General features: G+C 47.6%; 1 protein-coding gene across 5 annotated transcripts in view; it reads right to left on the reverse strand.

Moving 5' to 3' along the window:
* Positions 1-24632, reverse strand: part of MAF (MAF bZIP transcription factor) — a 362661-nt gene that overhangs the window by 132255 nt on the left and 205774 nt on the right. The window contains exon 1 of one of the 5 annotated variants that reach the window (XR_015878958.1): positions 6270-6363. The exons of 3 other annotated variants lie outside the window; for them this stretch is intronic. The gene's annotated coding sequence lies outside the window, so the exon portion shown is untranslated. Of the gene's footprint in view, positions 1-6269; positions 6364-23882; positions 24073-24632 lie in introns of those variants that run through there. One more of the 5 variants, XR_015878960.1, reaches the window with a different exon arrangement.

The raw sequence follows: 24632 nt of genomic DNA on the forward strand, positions 1-24632 counted from the left end.
CCATGGACACTTTTTTTTTGGACAAAAAAAAAAAAAAAAAAAGCAGCAAAAATGATAAAACTTAGATTATAACCTCGATGGTACTAAAACATGAAGGAGGAGGGTGACTTATGCGTTACTGTTTCAGGAGATTTAAAAAGGTAAGTATAGAACGTGAAAAAGCAATTGAAGCTTTTTTGGGTTCAAGGTTGCATAGGAGAGAGATGAGAGATGCTGGGCGGCAGAGCAGCAGGAGGCCGGGCGGCAGAGCAGCAGGAGGCCGGGCGGCAGAGCAGCAGGAGGCCGGGCGGCAGAGCAGCAGGAGGCCGGGCGGCAGAGCAGCAGAGAGATTGGGGTGGTGTTAAAATCAGCCCCAGTACACGTGGACGATGATGTGACTGCATGTACAGTCCCTTAGGATTTAGTACATAATCAATGGGTAAAAGCGGCATCTGGGGAGAGTTTTGTAATTTGGTGGCCACGTCTTCGTGGTTTTTTTTGTTTTGTTACATTTCCTTTATGAGTGCACTACTGGTGCCAGGAGGTCCTGTCTGCCAGGACATGCTGGCACTTTTGGTTCTCTAAGTGCTAGAAAGCCCTGGAAGCCCTTAAAATTGGACATGACAGGGTTTGCTAGGACATGTAGTGCGCAAGTATGTTAATACTACTATTTAACATGAATAATTAACCCCACACTCACTGCCCTGGGATAGGAATAACCGAAGTGTTAATTTGCACTAAGGCTGCTTATATTCAGGAGGGGAACCTTTGTGGGGTTTTTTTGCAGGCCCGACTCCCCTGGGGAAGCCAGCGCTGGTACTAACTGGGTTGTTGGAATCAAGGGGGGGGGGACACCCTCACTGCGGCTCTCCCCTCTATGGTTTCACCAGCCATGTTTTGCCTATTAAAAATTGCAGCTTAAAATTTTGCGGTTTAATTGCCAAGATTTCGTGGCCGCCTGCAGATCGCAGGCTTTTACATTTACCCCCGAGAGTTGGTATTTCCTCTGGTGTCTGCAATTAGTATTTTTGGGGAAAAGCGCTGTGTAAATAAAATTATGAATCAATTATTTATTATTATAGTTTTCAGCTTTCAAGAAAGGCTGTGATACGTCATATACACGTTATTTTTAGTAGCAGTGGCACATCTAAAAAACCCTTCAAAACCTACATGTCCATCAGTTACAGTTCAGTAAACAGTTGTTATGCTTTATAAAACAGGTTTATCCTTTGTATTTTTCACTTTCCTCATTTAGAATTTGTCATCTATATTCCTTCCTTAAGCTTAAATAAAAAAATTAAATTAAAAATGTTTGTCTGCATAAGTGTCCAAATATCCGGCTCGTGCACGTGTAGTCAGGTGACCATGGACGTGCATGTGACACTCTGGGGGCCGATTCATAGGTGAACTGAGACTTGGCTGCAATATATAGAACCAGCCCTTGTTTTAGGACATACTTTTTTGTTGCTAAAATATCTAAATGTGCCCAATCCATTACTTACATTCTGTCACCTCTAAAGGCCCCCATACACGGTGCGATATGCACCTTGCAATCTGGTGGCCGACATATCGGCGGTCCCCACACACGGAGCGATTGGGTGGCCGACCGCCCGATATACTGGCATCCCCCACCCGCATAGAGCTGCATGGGATCGTACATCGCATCACCAGATCAAGTGAACATGCAGTAAGATCTGGAGGTGCGATCTCACGGGAGAGCCGGCTTCCCGACTGTCATATCCCGGCAAGGGTGAAATGCCGGGCGTCTAGATGTAGACGCCCGCATTTCCCCGACACCGGAAGACCGGCATCCCAATAGTAGTGATACCGGGCGCCGCAAGCGGACAGCCGCGCGGGGGGGGGGGGATTTGGGGAGGGTTAGGTTTAGGGCTCCCGGGGGGGGGACTTAGGGTTAGGCACCCCCCGGAGGGTTAGGGTTAGGCTAGGGGGAGGGAGGGTTAGGGTTAGGCACCCCCGGGGGGGACTTAGGTTTAGGCAGCGGGGAAGGGGGGGGGGATTAGGGTTAGGCACTTGGGGGGGAAGTTAGGGTTAGGCACCCCTAAGGAGGGTTAGGGTTAGGTTAGTACATACTTACCTATCCATGATCGGGATTTCCAGCGCTGTCGGGCTTCCGCTGCTTGTAACTCTGCTCTTGTCGGGCTGCCACTGACGGGAATCGAACCACCGGCCATGTGGCCGGCGGTATTTCATACCCATTCTGGTACGATATAGCAGCGATATCGTACCAATCCGTCAGATCGGCTGCTATATCGCACCGTGTATGGGCACCTTAGAACTATTTTATGTGCATGTGTAGGTCAATAAAATATTGAATTGAAAAAGAAAAACACACACACACACACACACACGGAGCTAATTGAATTGTTATGGGTGACAAGCCCCGCGCTGGTCACGACGGCGGCGTTCCCATGAGCTAATGCACAGGATTAGTGTCGTAAAGCGCCGGGAAGGGGGGCTGCATTATTGGCATGCCCGCCACTCACCACCAGCCCCAAACCCCTTCTTTACGCGGATTGGTGCTCGCATCTCAGGAGGGTGTGAGTAGAAGTCTGCGATATGTGCAGCCTCGGGGCTCGTCGCCCAAAACAACTAAATTAGTTCCTGGTCACTTTAGATGGAGGCTAATTCTTTCAAACAATTGAATCGCCTCCTATGAATTGCATCAAGTATACAGAATAAGATGTGGTACTGTGCGTTTCTCCATACTGTACACACAGACTGAAAACATTACATCATGGTAAATCCAGTATTATGACAAATTGCAGTCTTCATATAGCTGTCATCATGTAACACAGCAGAGGCACAGACATCTCAGATGAATCACTGCCAGTACGCAGAACAGGTGATACTGAGCAGTTGGTCAAAAAAAAATCAAAAAAAAAATCAATCAAAAAACTAGGTAAGATGCCCAGTAGTAGTTATCTGGGTTCCACAGTAAAAAAAAAAAAATCCTTCTATCAATCATAAGATTTCCTTTTAAACACTCCCCCTCTCAGTGCTAGGATTTCCTGGAAAGAATCTCACTAAATGCTATGTGCAGAGGTCACTCTACTGTATGTATCTGTACGCGAGACAGCACAATAGGCCTATAAAATCAGACGGTCAGTCTGCTGCTTCAATCTATATTCCTTCAGGTTATGGCCACTTTCAAAGCAGCAATACCAGCGGGATATCCGAACAAAACAAAAACTTTCTTTTAACTGAATTTGGGGGATCTTCATAAAGTATGTGGTTGAATAATTCTGTGAATATGGATATTAACACCTTATTCTAATTAAATATTCAACAAAGATTCCGATATAGAACAATCTTAGACATGATCATAATTGGCTTTCTGTTCTGGTGTTCCCCATTTCTGCTGGCCCCGGAGGTGGGCTACTTATCGCCCTCTGCATGAGTGGCAGGAAGTACATGCTGTAATCTGACATTAGCGAGGTATATAAACCACAGTGGTTAGAAGAAGGGAAATGCATAAAGGGGACACGTTATTGTAATTAAAGAGCCGTCTACACTATGGGCTGATGCAGAGATGTCTCAAAATAGGCAGAAATGACTCTAAAAAAAATATATAATAAAAAAAAATAATAAAAAAAAAATAATAATAACATACAAAAAGTGTATTTCCACCATTATACAGAGCTTTGCATTAGTTTCGGTTGGCAAAAGTAGCATATGTACCTGGTATACATCATAGACACTTAGGGCCATAGCAGGGTGATACTCCACCCTGTGCCGGCTGAGCCACCAAACATGTCACATGTCGAGGGGTGTGACTGCTGACACCAGGCAGTAGCAGAGAACCCGAAGTGTTCTAAGCACGCTCCAGCTAGTTCTGCTGCAGTGGCAGGAGTGTCATAGGGATCCTCGGGGCAGCTCTCTAAGGCTGCAGAGTGACATTCCAGGCACCCTGCAATCCAAATGTTGGTGCCACGTGGGAGCCATACTGCTGTCCCCTAGGCCATGCATGGCAACACTGCTCACCCACCTTTAGTTATGGCCCTGCAGACATTTATCTCCTATTTACACCCATGTTGTAAACCAATAATTTAATTTGAACTCTTGCCTACGCAGAAAATACAAATTTGTTTAATACACATTCAAATAAATAATTTATACACAAGTGACAAAAAAGCACCAATCAGTGTGAGAGGAGTGTTTGTAAACAGCCAATCACAAGCAGCCTGCGAGTACCAGCAATGGTCATTATCTTCATCCGCTGTGTGCACAGCGCCTGACCACTCACAAAATACTACAACTTTCCCAGGCATATATAGTATTATATACGCATCTTATTATTGGTCTCTACATGGGGTTGCAATTGCAAAAAGATGCCCTTACCTTACTTGGCCTTTGTTAGAATGCCCCTGTCCAAATCTGCATGGGGGCATATGTGTGCACTCAACATTCCAGTCATGTGCAGGGTGAATTTGCTACGCTAAATGGCATAGTACTGACTCAGCATCTGCTCGTTAGTTTTAGGAGAAATCTATTCATAGTAATTAAGTCTAATCTTATGTACAATAAATTCTTGTAAACAGGTCTCGGTATGAAAAAAAAAAAAAAGTGAATATTTGACCACTTAAAAATGTTAAATAATAAATTATCAATCACTTTGTATTATGAAATTCTTGTAACCCATCCAATATAAACCATCCTCATTTGTTTTACTTTAAATTCATAATTTCTAAGCACAAATGTATTTAATTAGTTCAACATTTTTATACAGTGTTAATAAGGATACTGAAAAAAAAAAAAGAAATCTCCAGCAAACGTAAGCGACTCAGCGAACAAAGCAAAAACAATCCTCAAAGGATCCCCACGAAAAAATGATCGGCGAGTCCAGGATTTTAACATGCAGTTTTTCCACGATCGGTGATCCACCAATAGATCGCCGATCAGCTATGTCCGCGAATCTGTATTTTTGATCACCATTGCAGAGATTGGTCCGGCAGAACAGGCAATGAGAGCCGTAGATGTTTGGCCGCATAACTTGGGTATTAAGGCCTATACCAGTGGTTCCCGAACATTTTGGGATCACGGCACCCTAGAGTAACAGCACTGTTTTCATGGCACCCCTAAGTTTAAGTTTGTTATTAAGAGATTCAGAAAAATCATCCTTAGGGTCAGTTATGTGGTCGGTGACAGGTTTGTGCTTTTGCTTCTCCTCATATTTACATTACATTGACCATAAATAATTTGATTTGGTGCTGGACCAACAACCTGAGGCACCCCTGCAAGTGTCCTGAGGCATCCCAGGGTACCACAACGCACAGTTTGGGAACCACTGGCCTATACAATCTTATCAGACTGTAGCAGTTATGTTAAATGGAAAAAGGTCATCAAAATATTTGATTTAGGAGCCTATTTATTATCCTGCCCTGATTTTTGCACGATAATGAAGGTTCCAACTCGCTGCAAGTTGCAGCTGTGGATAATACTAAGTACTGCAGCAATTCAGTATTGCTCTGGTCAGAGCCGGATTTAGATCTCATGGGGCCCTAGGCAACATACCAGTTTTGGGGCCCTCCTCCCCCCTCAAATATTCCATAGCAGTATATTTTAATTTCTGATTCATTCCCTTGTACAGCACCCTTAAGAAAAGGTCAGCTGCGGCCTTGAAACATTGTATGTATGTATGTATGTATGTATGTATGTATGTATGTATGTATGTATGTATGTGTTGGGTACAGGATGCTGGCACTCAGGATACAGATGCCAGCATCCAGACAAGGTTAGGATACCGATACCTGCTGGTAAGTACAGGGCCGTCTCTTCCACTGGGCTTTTTGGGCAGTTGCCCAAGGGCCTGAAGCTTCAAGGGGCCTGACAGCCCCCCCTGCAGCTGCGGCCAGTTGGTAAATGTTTTACTTTTTTTTTTAATCACTGTGTTCCGATCCACCAGATGCCTGCCCCCTCCCCCAACACCCCGGTGTGCAATGGACCACCCGTTAGCTAGATAGTCACACACTAAATTGAATTAACCTCCATGTTCCGCTCAGGAGGACCTTCCGGGAACACTTACTAATTTGACTGCAGTCAGTGACTGCCAACCCTCCCAACCCACGCTCCACCCAGGCCCGGCGACAGGGGGGGACAAAGAGTACACCCGTCCCGGACCTAGAGGTTCAGAGGGGCCCCAACGCTCAGGGGCACAAAATGGGGCCGTGGCGACTAATAGTTTTTTTATTAAACTAAAAACGGTGCTGCTGCCTGTCCGGCACATGTAGGCAAAACAAATGTATTAAGCCTCCTTAACACCCCTCACTTACCCCCGTCAGTTGGTCTGGTCTGGCGCAAAATGACGTCGCAGCGCCAGCGCGTGACGTCCCTGCATGTTGCGTTGCGCCAAGCGCCGCCACCCCCCCATGCTGCCGCGGTAATCTGAAGAAGAGCACAGGGTTCAGGATGTAATCACCACCTGCCGGGCAGCACAGCATAGCTCCGCCCCAGCATCGACAGCCAGCCTGCAGTACCAGCACTCTTCCTCTATAGACACTCTCACTGGATGAGAGCCCCACCCACAAGCCAGAGTGACAGACAGCACCGCAGCCTGAGTGAGCATGCACCAAAAGACTGTGTGGAGTGCGTGGTAAGTAAAATTGAGAGTGTGAGTGTGTGTGTGTGTGTTCTTAATCTTATACACATGCTCAGCCTGTCCCTGAAGGAGAACAGAGGGGGCACTGCTCAAAACTGATATCAGTAAAGGGACAGTCAGTGAAGATTTAGATAAGAGAAGGGGTTGGGGGGCATGGTTTTGCATAGCATATGGGGGGTGATTCAGAGATGGACGCAGTTACAGTAGCTTCTGCGACTTTTGTCACAGCTGCTGCTGCGTCTTTATTTTAATGCCGCGGCCATTGGGCAATTTATTGAGACCCCCCTCCTCCAGCAGCAACGTGAATCCGCCAATGTGCGAACAATAATGCACTATCAGCGGACTAACGGCCTCACCAACCGATATTGCACCTGCCTATGACACTCACAGAATATCAGAGGGACCATGGCCTCCAGTATCAGCGCAGCTGCCTCTTTACATCCAGTCACCAGCACGTCTCCCGTCTGTTACCCACCCTCCCAGTTACCACTCAGAAAAGCCTACCGAAATTTCATGGATCACCATGCAGTTTAATTGATACGTATGCTCAGTGATCCCTGAATACACACACACAGAGGGAAAACAATGGATGCTTGCGCACAATACTTTTCCTGCGTCCGACTCAGTCACCCCCATAGTGTGCAGAGACAATATAATTGGTGGGAACCCCACATTTGTTAGATAGAACTAATTTATTTTAATAAAAAAGGTATATAATATTTTTTTTTATACTTAAACTGATTTTGTTGAAAGGACTACTAAATCTAAAGGTTTAATTTTATTGACCATTTACAGTTTCTCCCCGTGAATGGGTGAGTAGGGGCCCCAGTGCATTGCTTTGCCCAGGGCCCACACTGCTGTTAAGACAGTCCTGGCTAAGTATATTAACCCTACCCCTAACCCTCCCCGCAACCTAAACCTGACCCTCCCCCCCACATCACAGCCCCCTCTTTCCTCACATCACTGACCCCTCTCAGCACAGAACCCACCTCCACCCCTCACAGCACAGACCTGCTCTTTCACTGACCCCTCTCCCGTCTTAGCATAGACCCCCCTCCCCTCATGCAATGCCCCTGTACTAGTGCCCCTTATGCAATGCCCCCTGTAGCAGTGCCCTTTATGCAATGCCCCCTGTAGCAGTGCCCTTTATGCAATGTCCCCTGTAGCAGTGCCCATTATGCAATGCCCCTTGCAGTACTGCTAATTATGCAATGCCCCCTGTAGCAGTGCCTATTAAGCAGGGCCCCTTATGCAATGCTCCCTGTAGCAGTGCCCGTTAAGCAGGGCCCCTTATGCAATGCCCCCTGTAGCAGCGCCCATATGCAGTGCCCACTGTAGTTGAGCCCATATGTATTGCCCCCTGTAGTTGAGCCCATATGCAGTGTGCCCGTAGTGGTGCCCATATGCAGTGCCCCTTAAAGTACTGCCCCTGTAGTAGTAGTAGTGCCCCTGGAGTTGTGCCCTTTAAAGTAGTGTCCCTGTAGTAGTGCACTTTAAAGTAGGTCCCCTGTAGTAATAGTAGTGCCCCTGCAGTAGTAGTACCCCTGTGTAGTTCCCCTGTAGTAGTAGTGCCCCTGTGTAGTTCCCTTGTAGTAGTAGTCCCCCACCCCCACGCCCCCTACTTACCTGACTCCACGCGGCAGTCGTCCGGGCTGACGCTCCCACTGCCGTACTGACTGGATTTGACTTGATCCAGCAGTCTCAGCCGCGCAGGCTCCTCACTGCGCTGGTGAAGTCATGGTCACCTGTGCAGTGCATCTCTGGGAACACTGGCTCTGAAGCGATCGGAGGCTTCCTTACCCTCCGATCACTTCAGAGGCCAGCGTTCACTGGCACTGTACTGAAACGCCACCTCCTCCTTCCCTGTCCTGGTAGGAGCAGGGCTCTGGACATGGTGCTGCTGCTGCTGCTGGCACCGGCCGGTGAGAGGAGACACAGCAGCAGCACGTCCAGAGCCCTGCTCCTACCAGGACAGGGAAGGAGGAGGTGGCGTTAAAATGTAAGCTCTCTCTAGGGCCGGATTCCGGGGGGCCGGCCACGGGCCCTAGGCGTCCGCCTAGGATGCCTAGCGGTAAACCCGGCCCTGGCTCCGGTTGTGGGACATCTGCTCTGAAAAGCAATAATGACCATAATACCAGCAACAATATGAAGGGAGGAGAAATAGAAGTACTGATTATGCTGAGGGTCACACATGGCCATTGAAGTACATATTGCATGCTGCCAGTCGAGCTGGCTGACCACCTACAGAGAGCACTCAGGTGAACCTATCCCTGTTTCTACCATAATGCCACATATCCTTCTGACATTTGTCAAAGGAAATGTCTATATTTCTGTATGTAGTAGGGATTCAAATGTTATGTGCGCATCATGTTTCACCCAATTCCTTGTCCCTGATCATTGTTGCAAATTTTGATACAGGGTGGTGGTGCTACCCAGAGTAATTATGTAGGAATCAGAAAAAAGGGGGTATCAGTTCATAACTGGGCAGCACAGACGGTGTAATGGTTAGCGTTACAGCCTCACAGCACTGAGGTCATGGGTTCAATTCCCACCACGACCCTAACTGTGCGGAGTTTGTATATTCTCCCTGTGCTTGCGTGGGTTTCCTCCGAGTACTCCGGTTTCCTCCCACACTCCAAAAATATACTGGTAGGTTAACTGGCTCCCCTCAAAATTAACCCTAGTGTGTATGTGTGTGTGCATGTGATAGGGAATATAGATTGTAAGCTCCACTGGGGCAGTGGCCCACCAACCTGATAATGCACTCATTTGTTGTCCAATACCATTTGGTAAGACAACCAACAGCAGTAATTGGGGTTGATGACTAGGGCCACTGTTGACTAATATTCCTAGGGATTACTAGACTAGCAGATCTCTCACTCCGCTTCCTCCACTTTAGTGTGAAGGAGCAGCAGAGCCTAGTACTGGATCTGATACCCCTTACTTCACTATTCATTGTTTCTGTTACGACCACATTTGGACATTACAATACAAGGCTGTTATTTGAAATTTTCACTGTATGCAACTATCTAACATCTTTTGACCTGGTGTTTTTTATCATTGTTATACATGATTCATGTTGTATTGTCCATTACATGTTTTTTCTATATTTTGCCTACTTTATCTAAGTTATTATAACCAAGATTTCTTTATTCACTCTTATCACTCTTTTTGTCAGATATCTTGGTATCTGTGTAAGTCTTTTAATACTTAGTTTTTTACAGGTATTTATAAAGGTTATATGTTTTAATTATAATATACTAGCTATTAGAGTGCACTCCTATAGAGTTCCTTGGTTGAAGTTCTTTATGAACTGATACCCCCTATTTTCTGCAGTCAGTGTAATGTAATAAAAAACTAAAAATAATAATAATAATAAAGTTTAATGGAATAAAACACTTTCAAAACTCCCTTCCAGCACTTTATTAAAGTACACACTTTATTCATTATCTTTTTCATTGTGTATAATGGGACATTCTTCTGTCTTTGAAATCCCATGTTATAATATTTGCCCATTATGTAGGGACCAGCAGGTCTGAGTGGGTGCATGCTGCGTTTTGCCTCCCCATGTATGCTTCAGCCTTGCGCTGACCAGGCTGCTTCAGGTTTCAACTATAACAGATGGACCTCACAGTATGGGTTTCCCAGTTAATAATGTGATCAGCCTAGCTAGTCTATCTTGGCGTTGATTTTCACTTTACCAGGGAAAACTGTTTTATTGGGAAACAGTCCAAACTGTTTAGCACTGTGCTGGCTATGGATTCTAGATTGAAGCACTTTTTTTTTCTTTATTAGGCATTTATAAGAGGAGGAGCTTTCTCCATTCATTTCAGTGGAGTTTCTACATGCTGCAAATACACTGAATAATAAAAACTACAGGCCACTTGCTCTAGACACATTTGCAAGCACAAATTTATCCAGCAGTTTTAAACCATGGGTTTACCTCTCCTGTATACCAGTGGTGAAGTTGGAGAACAGAGAAGTGTAAGCTCTTTTAAAACAGAATTGATACACAACAGCTGAAATCCCCATCCACAAGTTGACAGGTTAAGATGGGGGGGGGGGGGGGGCTGGGGTAGCTCTTAGCATCAATGCCTCACAGCACTGAGGTCAAGAATTCAATTCCTAATGATGGTCCATCTGTGTGGAGTTTGTACTTCTCCCAATGTTTACGTGGGCTTACTCCCACACTCAAAAAAATGTACTGATAGGTTAATTGGATTCTGAAAAAAAAAATTCAAATAAATAACCCTAGTGTGTCTGTGTGTCCATGCATTAGGCAGTATAGATTGTAAGCTCCACTGGGGCAGCATCTGATGTGTATTATCGAAATATTCTCTGTAAAACGCTGCCGAGTAAGTCACTCCGCGCTATATAAATTAAATAACTTAATAAATAGTAAATATATTATCTTTTTTCCTACTGGAAGGCAGCAGAAAATATCAATATATTTACCACATTTTTTTTATCAATTGGGGGGTTATGTATATTAAAAACCTTATGAAGTTACCTTTAACATCTCAATAGGCATTACCGGACAGAACAAAAAAAAAAATATCTGTCTTAAATTCATGGACTGATGTATAGAACATATGTTGCACCTTACAATATACAGTCCACAAACCAGGACCCTCTTTAGCAGAAAATGACTGTTCAGTAAGTGGAAATAGGCTTGAAATGTAATCCTGTTATCTGTCGAAGGCAAACTACTGTGAAAAGGAAGTAACAGGTAAAGAGTCTCAACAACGCCTAAGGAGGCACACAGTATGTTCCCTGACTGCACAGCCCGACTCCCATCTGTCAGCTAATGCAATTTATACCGTCCTGCCATTCAGCTTCCTACGGGATATCCTGACCCGCCAACACACAATTTCTTTTTCCCCCCCAATTAGACTGTCAGGAGCTGGAAATGTTTGTTGTAAACTGGTGAGAGACTAGATCATAAAAAATGAATAAGGAAAATACATCTAGTTTATGTAACCCCTTTGCTACTGGCAATGGGAGGAGAGCTCTGGCTACAGGACTGCAGATAACAGCATCGGATTCATGAGCAGACTTTCCAGAGACAGGTGGGAGCACAGAGCCTTCGCTTGCTTGCATTGTTCTTACATCGGGATAATCAAGGATCATTGTGGAGGTGTATAGAGAAGAAAGTCAGACCATGTGCCGCCCCAATGTCCAGCTGTGCACAGGACCATGTATTACAGGTGCCAAACATTGCTAATGGTCCCTCCTCTATAGGGTTCGAGGGAAAATTCCCAACATTAAAGTACCCCCACTGACTGTTCTGGAATGCACTTTGCATCCATTGAGAATTGAATCTTCCCCTGTGCTTTGACTTCACTGGGTGGATATTAACATTAAACTCCTAAAATGCCTAATGAATATTCTCCATTACATAGGCAAGCCTCTAGCAGTCCGTAAGAATAAAAATAAGCCATGATTAACACAGTTATTAAGTTAAACAAAAATGTATTTACAAGAAGCTGCACATAAGTTTCCTTTAATTGCCTTTCATTTACATATAATTAAACTAATGCATTTCATATCTAACTGCATAGTGTTCATTCTAGCAACCAGCACCTGTCACAGCCCGTGCAGTTCCTCTTTCCTGCCTGGGGTGTCGCTCTCTGCTCTGGTGCTTCTAGCACACTCAGCTGATGCAACAAACTACTCAGATACAGACCAGTCTGTGCTAGAAGCACCAGAGCACAGAGCGGCACCCCAGGAAGGAAAGGGCCGGTGCAAGGTTTCTTGGCACCCTAGGCATTTCTTCAGCTTTACGCCCCCCCACCCCTGCCCCCACCCTTGATAGCTACACAAGCCCTTATACAGTGCCCCCAGTAGTGCCGGCGGTAGTGGTCCCCCCCTATGCAGTGCCCCCAGTAGGGGTCCCCCCCGTGCAGTGCCCCTTATACAGTGCCTCCAGTTGTCCCCCACCTATGCAGTGCCCCTTATATAGTGCCCCCAGTAGTAACCCTCCCTTTGCAGTGACCCCTGTAGTGGTCTCCCCCCGATGCAGTGTTCCTAGTAGTAGTCTCCTCCCCAGCAGTGACGCCATTAGTAATCCCCCTAGTAGCAGCCCTCCCCCAGCAGTGCCTCTAGTAGTAGTCCCTCCCAGCAGTGCTGCCCCCAGTAGTAGTCCCCCCAGCAGTACCCCTAGTAGTAATCCTCCTCTATGCAGTGTCCCCCAGTAGTGGTCCCACCATTGTGCAGTGCCCCCAGTAGTACCTCCAGCAGTGCCCCTAGTAGTAACCCCCCTCAATTCAGTGTACCCCAGTAGTGGTCCCACCAGTGCCCCCAGTAGCACCCCCAGCAGTGCCCTTAGTAGTAGTCCCCCCCCAGCAGTCCCCTTAGTAGTAGTAGTCCGTCCCCCCCAGCAGTGCCCTTAGTAGTAGTAGTCCGTCCCCCCTCAGCAGTGCCCTTCGTAGTAGTATTCCCCCCCCAGCAGCGCCCTTAAGTAGTAGTAGTCCGTCCCCCCCAGCAGTGCCCTTAGTAGTAGTAATCCCCCCCCAGCAGCGCCCTTAAGTAGTAGTAGTCCGTCCTCCCCAGCAGTGCCCTTAGTAGTAGTAGTCCGTCCCCCCCAGCAGTGCCCTTAGTAGTAGTAGTCAGTCCCCCCTCCCAACAGTGCCCTTAGTAGTGGTCCCCCCCAGCAGTCCCCTTAGTAGTAGTAGTCCGTCCCCCCCAGCAGTGCCCTTAGTAGTAGTAGTCCGTCCCTCCCCCAGCAGTGCCCTTAGTAGTAGTAGTCCGTCCCCCCTCCCAGCAGTGCCCTTAGTAGTAGTAGTCCGTCCCCCCTCCCAGCAGTGCCCTTAGTAGTAGTAGTCCGCCCCCCCTCCCAGCAGTGCCCTTAGTAGTAGTAGTCCGTCCGCCCCCAGAGCCAGACACACACACACGGAAAAAAAACAAAAACTCCACTTACCTTAATCCACGCTCCAGCATCTGCTCCTACGTCCGACGTCCTCCCGGGCCGACCCGCTCTGCATGATGGGAGAGACGTCATGACGTCTCTCCCATCACCCACTGCGGGCGCCGGATGATGGAGCTCAGGAGTGAGCACCAGCCCGGCTCCAGCAGTGGGTGCAGCAGCCGATGAGAGTCTCTCTGACTCTCATCGGCTGCTAAAACAAACACACAGCTGCCGGGCGGCTGTATGTTTGTTATACTAGTAGTGTAGTGCCGGCTGCGCTTATGTGCGGTCCACACTACCGCCCTTCAGGGCCGGTGCTCTTAGGCAGCTGCCTAAGTTTGCCTAGTGGTAGCGCCGGCCCTGGGAAAAAGGGAACTGCACGGGTTGTGATAGGTGCTAGAATGAACACTAACTGCATATAAGGGTTTACGAACAATGTAAGTTTGCACTGGTGTATTGAATTGGTCCCAATCTGTCGTTTACACACATTGGCCCTCATTCAGAGCCGTACGCTCTGAGCAGAGCGCACGCTCTGAATGAGGGCCGCCCTCCATGAAAATGGAGCGTCCTCCTGGACGCTCGTATAGCTGTGGGTCACCACCCACAGCCTATACGAGCGTGCAGTTTGATGGCCGCGATGGTCTTGACCATCGAAACTGCGAGCCGGAGCCTGCGGTTGAGGTTTTCAACCGCAAGCCCCGGAGTGATTTTGGCTCTATCAGAGCCAAAATCACTCCCACTGACATAACTAGTGATGTCAGTGGGCCGGCTTCTAACGGGAGGCGTTCCCGTGGGAACGCCCCCGTCAGGGAGGCACGCCCCCGGCACGCCCACCAAAGGGGGCGTGCTGTCAATCAACATCGACAGCACGCCCCCTTTGATCAGACACAACGAGCGAAGGACTTTCTTCGCTCGTCGCGTCTGGCGCATGCGCACGACGGAGCTCCCTCCGTCGTGCGCATGCTCAGTGCAGAACATCGACCCACTTGCGAGCGGACAGCCGCTCGCGAGTGGGTCTGAATCAGGGCCATTGTTCATTGCATCGACCCAGCTGATGTGGTGCACGTTAGATGGGACAATGTAATGTACTGTGCGGTAACGTTTCCCGAACACAATATATCATGTCACTGTACTGTCGTGTACGCGGACACGATATATCGTTGTATTGGGCAGTTGCTAGAACGTCTCGTCTTTCAAGTGTGTACCCAGCTTTACGCTTTCATTCTCTGACCAATACCTAGGTTTTCACTTTCGATAATGTATTGATGTGACATTGTAAATTTGTTTTACTGCTGTCATTTTATTGCAACTTTGAGAAACTTCAAAATGAAGTACATTAAAATATATATATATATATATATATATATATATATATATATATATATAACAATAATAATAATAGTTCCATTTAAAATTTGACAGATTTTTACATTAATGCCAAACCTCTGTATTATTTGACCACATTCATTCACCCCAATTGGGGTAGTTAGGCTTAAACACTAGAGATGTGCGCAGATCCCCGTATTTTGGTTCTAAATCATCGTCGTGTTTTGGTTTTAAACAAACCCACCCTCAAGTCTTTTGGATTTCTTTAAAAATTTATACAAAACTGCTAAAATCTTGACCTGTTTTTGTTCCTATAGTATTACCATCAATACGTAATTTCCAGTCAATTTTGGCCACATCACAAGAAAGGGACTGAAACGCAAAGTTCGATTTTTAGATCAGAGTTTCAAACTTGTCGAGAAGAGCCGAGTCGGGACTCCGTTCTACACAGAACCCCAAAGTGATCTGAGTTGGGACTCTGGGCCTGATTCAGACCTGCTCGCGAGCGCTCGCAAGCGGGTCGATGTTGGCCCAGTGTGCATGCGCACGACGGACCCGGCTCCGTCGTGCGCATGCCCGAGACCCGGATAGCGACGGGCAAGCCCTCGCTATGGGTCACGCTACAAAGGGGGCATGCTGTCGATGTTGAGTGACAGCACGCCCCCTTTGGTGGGTGTGCCGGGGGCATGGCTGGCAAGACAGAGGCGTTCCCAAGGGAATGCCTACCGTCTGGGGCCAGCCCCACTGACATCACATCTTCCTGTCAACTATGATGCTTACCTCCTCTGGTGATGGATTAATGTGATCTGTTATGGTTTCTCTATTGGTGACCTCAGTGTTGGCTAAGGTTCATTTAGATCAATATCCACCATTTTGGAGACAGCGATTTGTCAAAGTTCAACATTTTTTTTCAAGGAGAGGTTCCCCCTGTTACAACCATGTAATAAACACCTGAATCCTATCAGTTATTTTATAATATTCTTATTGTTCTCTCCTGGTTTATTGCTTGCTTTGTGATTTGTGTGCCTAGAGGGGTGAGGAGGACAATGCCAGCATGTGCTGGTACTTTGTACTGTTTTTATCAATTTAGAAGAAGATACGGTTACCAGTAGCGCACACAAACAAGAGCAAAGTTCTAGCATGCAGTTCCTTAAAAAAAGGAAAGAAACCCCTGACCCTCCAATGAAGGAGGGAACAATAAAAGTGGTGCAGCAGTTATGGGGGAATCGGTATGATTTACCGCCGGCCATGCAAATGCCGACAGCGGAAGCCCGGCAGGGGTGAAGATCCTGACTGCAAATTTAGATAAGTACCACTAACCTAATTCCCTACCCTAACCCTCCATTAGGGGTGCCCCCCCAAGTGCCTAACCCCCCTCTAAGTGCCTAAACCTAACCCCCCTTCCCTGCAGCCTAAATCCTAAGTCTCCCGGGGGGGTGCCTAACCCTAACCTCCCCTTCCCCTGGCCTAACCCTCCCGCGGCTGTCCGCGCCCAGTGCCCGGTTTACCTTTGATCAGGATGCCTGATGTCGGGCTCCCGGCGTAGGTAAAATGACAGGCGTCGGGATTTCGACACGTGTCATTAGACCCTTGCTGGGATTAGACAGTCGGGATGCCGACAGTCGGCATTTAGACCGTCAGCATACCGTTATGAGACCCAACAGAACCGTACGTGCCTACATTTGACAAAGTAATTCAGGGAGTCACTTGATCTCTTGTGACTTTACTTATTTGGGTACCCCCGGTGATTACCAGTGGGATGCTTAATGGAGTTGGGTACGGGAAGCCGGTGCTTAGAATACCAACACCAGCATCCTGACTGGGCTACAATCCCGACAGAAGCAGGAAAGTACATGACCCTTCACTTAACCCTTCCCCCCCCCTCAGAGCCTAAATCTAACCCTCTCCCTCCGGCAGCCTAACCCTCCCTCTAGTGCCTAACCTTAACCCTCCCCCTAAGCACAATACTTACCACTGAGATGGCAGAGATCTGGATGCTGGTGCTGGCATTCTGAGCAACGGCATCCCGTCGGCCGGGATCAAGACTACTTTCCACTGGATGTAATAATGTGTGAGGGAGATCCGCGGCACTCCAAATAAAATTAAGCTTAACACAGGGTCAAAGGCAGAAACATTTCAGCGCCCTTTATTATAGTGCTTTCGTAGGCACAGCAAACGAAACCCCACCATCAGCCCGAAACAACTGGAACCACGACTCATCGGACCATGCCACGTGTTGTTGTTAATTGGACCCTGGAGGACTGGCATCACAAGCCCAGATGGGGAGCTGTGTCCAGTGTCGTAGTGCTAACAGGGGCACACTGGTGGGTCTTCTGCTCCCATATGCCATGGAAGATGAAGTACGCTGCACTGACCTGCTGGATATGCGTCTGGGGAATCAGTATGACATGCCGCCGGACCTAAGCCCGGCAGTTGTAATACCGACGCCAGAAGACAGAAGAGTGAAGATCCCGACAGGGTGAGTATTTGAACTATTCCTAACTCTTTCCCCTCCCCCTAACCCTCCTTTAGGGGTGCCTAACCCTAACCTCCCACCTAGTGCCTAAACTTTCCTCAGGGGTGCCTAAACCTAACCCCCCCTTCCCGTGCCCTAAACCTAACCCTCCCGGGGGGTGCCTAACCCTAACCTCCCCCCTAGTGCCTAACCCTGCCTTTCCCTAGCCTAACCCTAACCTTCCCCGGGGGGGATGCCTAACCCCAAGTCCCCCCGGGGGGGATGCCTAACCCCAAGTCCCCCTGGGGGTCCCTTAACCTAACCCCCCCATCCCTGGGCTAAGTGTTCTACTTACCCATCGTGGGCGATCGGGACGGTGGGGATTGGTGTTCCGACGTCGGGATTAACATAGGCGTCCGTATTTCCACGCCTATGTTAAATCCCTTGCCAGGATTACGCTGTCGGTCGGCATTTTGACCGCCGGCTTCCTGACCACATACCTCCTGCATTGAGCGTGGATGTTATTTGAGCCAGTGTCTTACCATGGACAATTCTGACCACACGCCGCTGGTCACCATTATTAAGCCAGCCACTGCGCTGTCTACGGGGGGTGGCAATGCCTTCCATGAGGTATTCCTGGTACACACGTGACACCGTAGATCGAGGAATGTTAAATGTCCACACAATTTCGGAAATAGAATGCCCCCACCAGGCGGGCGCCCACTATCATGCTACGTTCAAACTCCTATAATTCACCTCACCTTGCCATCAGCAGTCTAGCCGGTGTTCAAACTGACTCACAAGATGTCAGAATACAACTGATGCAGGTATGGGCATTTCCAAGATGTCACGGTACAGTGGCGCCACATTAACATTACATTACATACTGCTATCCCATAACTTTTGGCACTTCAGTGTACAGTATATATATCTACCTGCACATAGTATAAAATAAAGTCCCTGGTAAGCGTCTGTCTGTTTGTTCAGGCTAATCTCGAGAACCACTGCACTATTTAATTTATGTGAAAAACGATTCTTTAATTTCAACAGAGTCCAATTCCCGGTAAGAGGCTGCTTTGGTAGGACAATATGTAAAGCGCAGCGACAGACACTTAACGTGGCTGGAGGTGACCTAAGTGGAGACTATTTTTCTCATGGACAACTTTATGTGGCCCTTTTGTGTCTCATATCACAACTAAGGGCCTGATTCAGAGCCGCTCGCTAGATACGATCGCTCGCACGATGTGTATGCAAATTGTGTAGGCAGTGCAATCAAACTGCAATGCATTAGCATGCCCAGTATGTCTTAGAGAGCGATCACATAGTGTATGCAGACACCCATCAACCTGTTTTAAGACGCCCACTTGTGCACGTCATGTCCAGGAAGTGTATGCAACCATCGATACATCGGGTAACATTGGATGCGATCGCAGCGCTTGAGGTTGACCATACTCTGCCGCAAGCACTGTGAGCACATCAGTGTAAAAACAAGCCAGGTGACGTGTACCATGACGCTGTCTTTTAATTATGCACACTTCTAAAACGCCGTTGAGATGCTCAGGCAATCCTACGTTTGCAACTCCACTCCCCCGTTTTTAATGGCCAGCCCCTGTTACCACCTACAAACGGCTTCCCCTGTCACTCTCTCTACTGGGCTGTCTATGCGCAGTGAGCGAGTGCATTGTGAACTTTTGCTAAGGGCGCACTGCGATGCATACGCATACGCACAATGCATACCACACACACACACACACACACAATCCCATAAAACCGGGACACTCTTAAATTACACAGGTTCTGGGACTGAGAGGCTGGCTTCATACACACACTTTTTCACTGGCAGGCTCATGAGCAGCTCAGTACTCCATACATTCAGACTGTGGCAGACAGCATAATCAATCCACAATCTTTGATCTTGGCAAAGCTTAGCTTATGGAGATTACAAACAGCAGAGGAGATGGATTGCAGCCACACATGCCACTGTGGCGGGCCTCCTTTTGTCCAGGAATGGTACTCCAGTCCCAGCATTCCCCTCCCCGAAAGGCAGCCCTGCTAGACATGGTCTTCAATGTTGGTCTGCACAGTGATTTCAGGGGGTGATTCAACTGCAGACGCAGTGACAGGGTTTACGCAGATTCCCACATGTGCAGTATGGGTCATTGAATTCCTGGCCTCTATTACACACCTGCGCCGGCCGGCTTGCATGACCACATGGTCACTCAGCCGGGCAAAGGGATCGCAGATGATTCCATACAGCGTCCTTGGACGCAGCTCAGATCAGTAAAGCATGTAGGAGACATGACACCTCCTGCTGCATTACCATATTACAGCTATCACAGCTGCTAACATGTTAGCAGCTGCAACAGAATATACGTGCGCAGCTAAATCACCCTCTCTGTTCTGCAGCGATTTCTGAAACTTAAGTGATTTTAGAAGGTTTACAGATTTCTGTTCTGAAAGTCTGTCTGCTCCCGATATACCCCACTGCATACTGCATATACCCCACTGTATACTGCATATACCCCACTGCAAACGGTATGAGAATACTGTACACCTGCATGCACTGTCATTTACTCCTAATTCGCATAGTTATCCATGTAAAAAATGAAGGCTGCAGCAGGATTACTTCAGGGTCCAGTCTTCAACACGGACAACGCCGGGTATCACTACGTATGTACGTATGTATGTATGTATGTATGTATGTATGTATGTATGTATGTGAACGCACGCACACTCTTATTTTACCCATTTGTATATAGAACATTTACTTATAGCGCCAGTATATACCAAATTACAAAATAGTAATAGAATAGTAATAAAACAAGACTGGGTAATATCAGACATCAGAGGTAAGACATATATTATTTATTTATTTTCCAGTTATTTATACAGTGCACACATACAGTATACTGCAGCGCACGTCAGTCCCTGCCCCAGTGGAGCTTACAATCTATATGCCCTATCACATACCCATACACACTAGGGTTACATTTTGTTGGAAGCCAATTTACCTAACAGTGTATTTTTGGAGAGTGGCAGGATACCGGAGTACCCGGAGGAAACCCACACAAGCACAGGGAGAACATACAAACTCCACACAGTGTGTGTGTGTATATCACATACACACCATTATAACATACACATATATACGAGCACTTGTATACATAATGTACATGTTACACACATTTTCTAGTTTGGATACATGGATGGATAAGAGATTAGGTTTTATTTTTAATTCTCTAGGAAGAGGAGTAATCACCTGAGGATCCGTCTACCTAGAGCTGTACAGAACCCTTTAGGGAACCCCCCCTCCCCCTGCCACTAGGAACTTGCAATCTAAATCTTATCCATTTGCATAGTGTGTACACCAGATGTGACACTTCATATGTACGAGTCTCTGGAGGCGCTGGTGGTGCTGCTAGTAGGAGAAAAAATAGTGCAAAGAAATTTGGGTAGGGCAGTGTAATATTTAGACAGTTCAAGAACATATGTATTTCAACTGCTTATTAACATAGAGTTATCACTTCATCATGTCACTCCCTGACAACACACAGAGCTGTCTGATTCACAGTGTTACTGTCTCCAAGAGACACATTTTATAAATGACTCTTAAGTGGCAGATCTTAGATCTGCACCAGTCTGTGGCTGTCACTTTGTCTTCCTGTCTTAAGAGGTAATAAAAATTAGATTTCTTGACAATTCCTCCCTTTCTCCTCCCCTGCACTCTGAAGTATGGGGGGGGGGGAAAAAATCAGTAATATTAACATATTATATATAGATAGGATTAAAAAAAAAAAAAAAAAATTTTTTAAATCAATAATTGGATGTTTTGTACGTCCTACTGTGACTGGACAGGAAGCTGAAGGAAACGTGCATGTAGTCTAATCTAAACATGTGCGTCTAATCGAAGGGAACTAAAGAACCAATTGTCACATATGTATTATTGTAGCATAAAGTAACCCAGCACATTTTAATGTAATACATTTAGGGCCTAATTCAGGATTGAGAGAGGACCTGCGTAATGCCAGGATCTGTACTGCAGCATGATCGACATGTTAACTGTTGGTCCTGTTCTACCTCCGCCCATAATCTGTATGTCCTGCCCCCTCATCCTGTATGACCTATTCTGTGCTGCCTCCTCTGCTTTATCTGTATGTCCTGTTTTGCACTGCCCTATCCATCCTCTGTATGTCCTGCTCTCTGCTGCCCTGCCCATCCTCTGTATATCCTGCTCTCTGCTGCTCTGCCCATCCTCTGTATATCCTGCTCTGCTGCCCCTGCCCATCCTCTGTATATCCTGCTCTGCTGCCCCTGCCCATCCTCTGTATATCCTGCTCTCTGCTGCCCCTGCCCATCCTCTGTATATCCTGCTCTCTGCTGCCCTTGCCCATCCTCTGTATATCCTGCTCTCTGCTGCCCCTGCCCATCCTCTGTATATCCTGCTCTCTGCTGCCCCTGCCCAACCTCAGTATATCCTGCTCTCTGCTGCCCCTGCCCAACCTCAGTATATCCTGCTCTCTGCTGCCCCTGCCCATCCTCTGTATATCCTGCTCTCTGCTGCCCCTGCCCATCCTCTGTATATCCTGCTCTCTGCTGCCCCTGCCCAACCTCTGTATATCCTGCTCTCTGCTGCCCCTGCCCATCCTCTGTATATCCTGCTCTCTGCTGTCCCTGCCCATCCTCTGTATATCCTGCTCTCTGCTGCCCCTGCCCATCCTCTGTATATCCTGCTCTCTGCTGCCCCTGCCCATCCTCTGTATATCCTGCTCTCTGCTGCCTCTGCCCATCCTCTGTATATCCTGCTCTCTGCTGCCCTGCCCATCCTCTGTATGTCCTGTGATGTCCCTGCCCATCCTGCTCTCTGCTGCCCCTGCCCATCCTCTATATCCTGCTCTCTGCTGCCCCTGCCCATCCTCTGTATATCCTGCTCTCTGCTGCCCCTGCCCATCCTCTGTATATCCTGCCCTCTGCTGCCCTGCCCATCCTCTGTATGTCCTGTTCTGTGATGTCCCTGCCCATCCTCTGTATATCCTGCTCTCTGCTGCCCCTGCCCATCCTCTGTATATCCTGCTCTCTGCTGCCCCTGCCCATCCTCTGTATATCCTGCTCTCTGCTGCCCCTGCCCATCCTCTGTATATCCTGCTCTCTGCTGCCCCTGCCCATCCTCTGTATATCCTGCTCTCTGCTGCCCCTGCCCATCCTCTGTATATCCTGCTCTCTGCTGCCCCTGCCCATCCTCTGTATATCCTGCTCTCTGCTGCCCTGCCCATCCTCTGTATATCCTGCTCTCTGCTGCCCCTGCCCATCCTCTGTATATCCTGCTCTCTGCTGCCCCTGCCCATCCTCTGTATATCCTGCTCTCTGCTGCCCCTGCCCATCCTCTGTATATCCTGCTCTTTGCTGTCCCTGCCCATCCTCTGTATATCCTGCTCTCTGCTGCCCTGCCCATCCTCTGTATATCCTGCTCTGCTGCCCCTGCCCATCCTCTGTATATCCTGCTCTCTGCTGCCCCTGCCCATCCTCTGTATATCCTGCTCTCTGCTGCCCCTGCCCATCCTCTGTATATCCTGCTCTCTGCTGCCCCTGCCCATACTCTGTATATCCTGCTCTCTGCTGCCCCTGCCCATCCTCTGTATGTCCTGCTCTCTGCTGCCCCTGCCCATCCTCTTATGTGCCCATCCTGTATGTCTTGTACTGTGCTGCCTCCACCCATCATCTGTATGTTCTGTTCTATACTGCCCCCCATCATCTATTTGTCCTTTTCTGTGCTGCCACCACCTACCATCTGTATGTCCGATTCTGTGCTGCCCCCATCATCTACATGTCCTGTTCCACACCCTGCCCTCCCCACATACTGTGCTCCTACAGACATGTTTGCTTCCACTCCCTGGCTACACCACTGAGTTGTAGTGTTTTAATCTAAAAATCTAAATCTCATAACCCCAACAGAAGTCAGAAACCTCAACTATACTCATGTGCATCTATTCAGCCGTCCCAGTTAGCCATAGAAGCTCTATTGTATTGACATTCCAATAAGGCTGCCGGAAAGGAGTTTGTGTGGGGGTACCAATAGGAAGAGGAGATCTTCATGCTTGCAGCTTTCTATAGGTCCACATTCCCCTATAGGCTGGTAGATTCTTCCCGGGGGGGCTCAGCGTTGCAGTCAGTGGGCAGTTCCACTGCTATAATACAGTGTGCAGCTCAATTAGCCTTTAAGCAGGAGAGAAAGGAATTTAAGACCTTCCTCTAATAACTACACGCTAGTCACCGAAACTGTGACCTTTAAATCAGAAGTGGGAGAACGGCTACATGGTTTGGAAAGCTTATTGCTAATTACGTAAATCATCCTGGAACTCTGTTACTAAAATAAAGATGATATCTTATACCACACAGTGAACTTCTACATGTAAATCGTGTTTATAAAGTAGGTTACAAAGTGTTTTATTCAAGATGATTTTAGAAGACTGGAATAAAAAAAAAAAAAAACAGTAAAAGCCACCACATACAGACCATGAAAAAGCTTTAATACGTTGGTGACAGGCCAGCAGTTATTAATGGCTCCACTTATTAGAACATAAGGGAGGAAGCACAATGAACTGGTGGCTGGTGGTACAAGGCTGAACATTCCGTGGCGTCTGAGGGGGCCGGTGTGCAGTTTGTCGCTCCCCGTGCCGGACGTAATAGTGCCGGCACATACGCTGAAGACCCTGGCACAGTGTTGGAGTCTCCTGTGTCTGCACAATATCTCAGGGAACAATGCGCTGGTGCTTCAAGTGATTTCTTCATCGGCTAAAAGATAAGTAAATTCAATGGGTGCACGGTGTAGAGGGCCCATGTACACCCAAATACACTGCACACATTATAGATACGCTTGTGTTGCCCATGATCCTTCGGGAGTGGCACCGTCCACTCAGGATGCCAAACACCCAGGATAATGTCTTTCATTACGATTTCTGCACAGATTAAAGTTACATGTTACCCTCTACTAACCAGAACTCTCCAGAGTCTCTACTTGAACTCTGTTATATTAATATTTTTTTTTGCCTAATGACCATTATTTTGTACTATTTTATTTATTTATGCAACTTACAACCACCATACTGGTTCAGTATCAATGATCCGCTAAATCACTCCTGCAAATCTATAGATATTCTCAGGGCCGTAGCTAGGGTAGTGCGGCCGGTGCCATCGCACAGGGCACCACAGGTCAGAGGGCGCTGTTTAGGCCTGTCACATTTCTGTTATCCTCACTTGTAGCATCTTCTTATTTCATCCCCAGCATCTCCTGGCCTCTCCTATCTCTTCCCTGGCCCTTCCCCATGAAGCCATGGCCCTTTTTCGGGTGCATT

Source organism: Taudactylus pleione, unplaced genomic scaffold (assembly GCF_031769625.1).
Source record: "Taudactylus pleione unplaced genomic scaffold, aTauple2 ptg000195l, whole genome shotgun sequence".
Taxonomy (NCBI): Eukaryota; Metazoa; Chordata; class Amphibia; order Anura; family Myobatrachidae; genus Taudactylus; species Taudactylus pleione.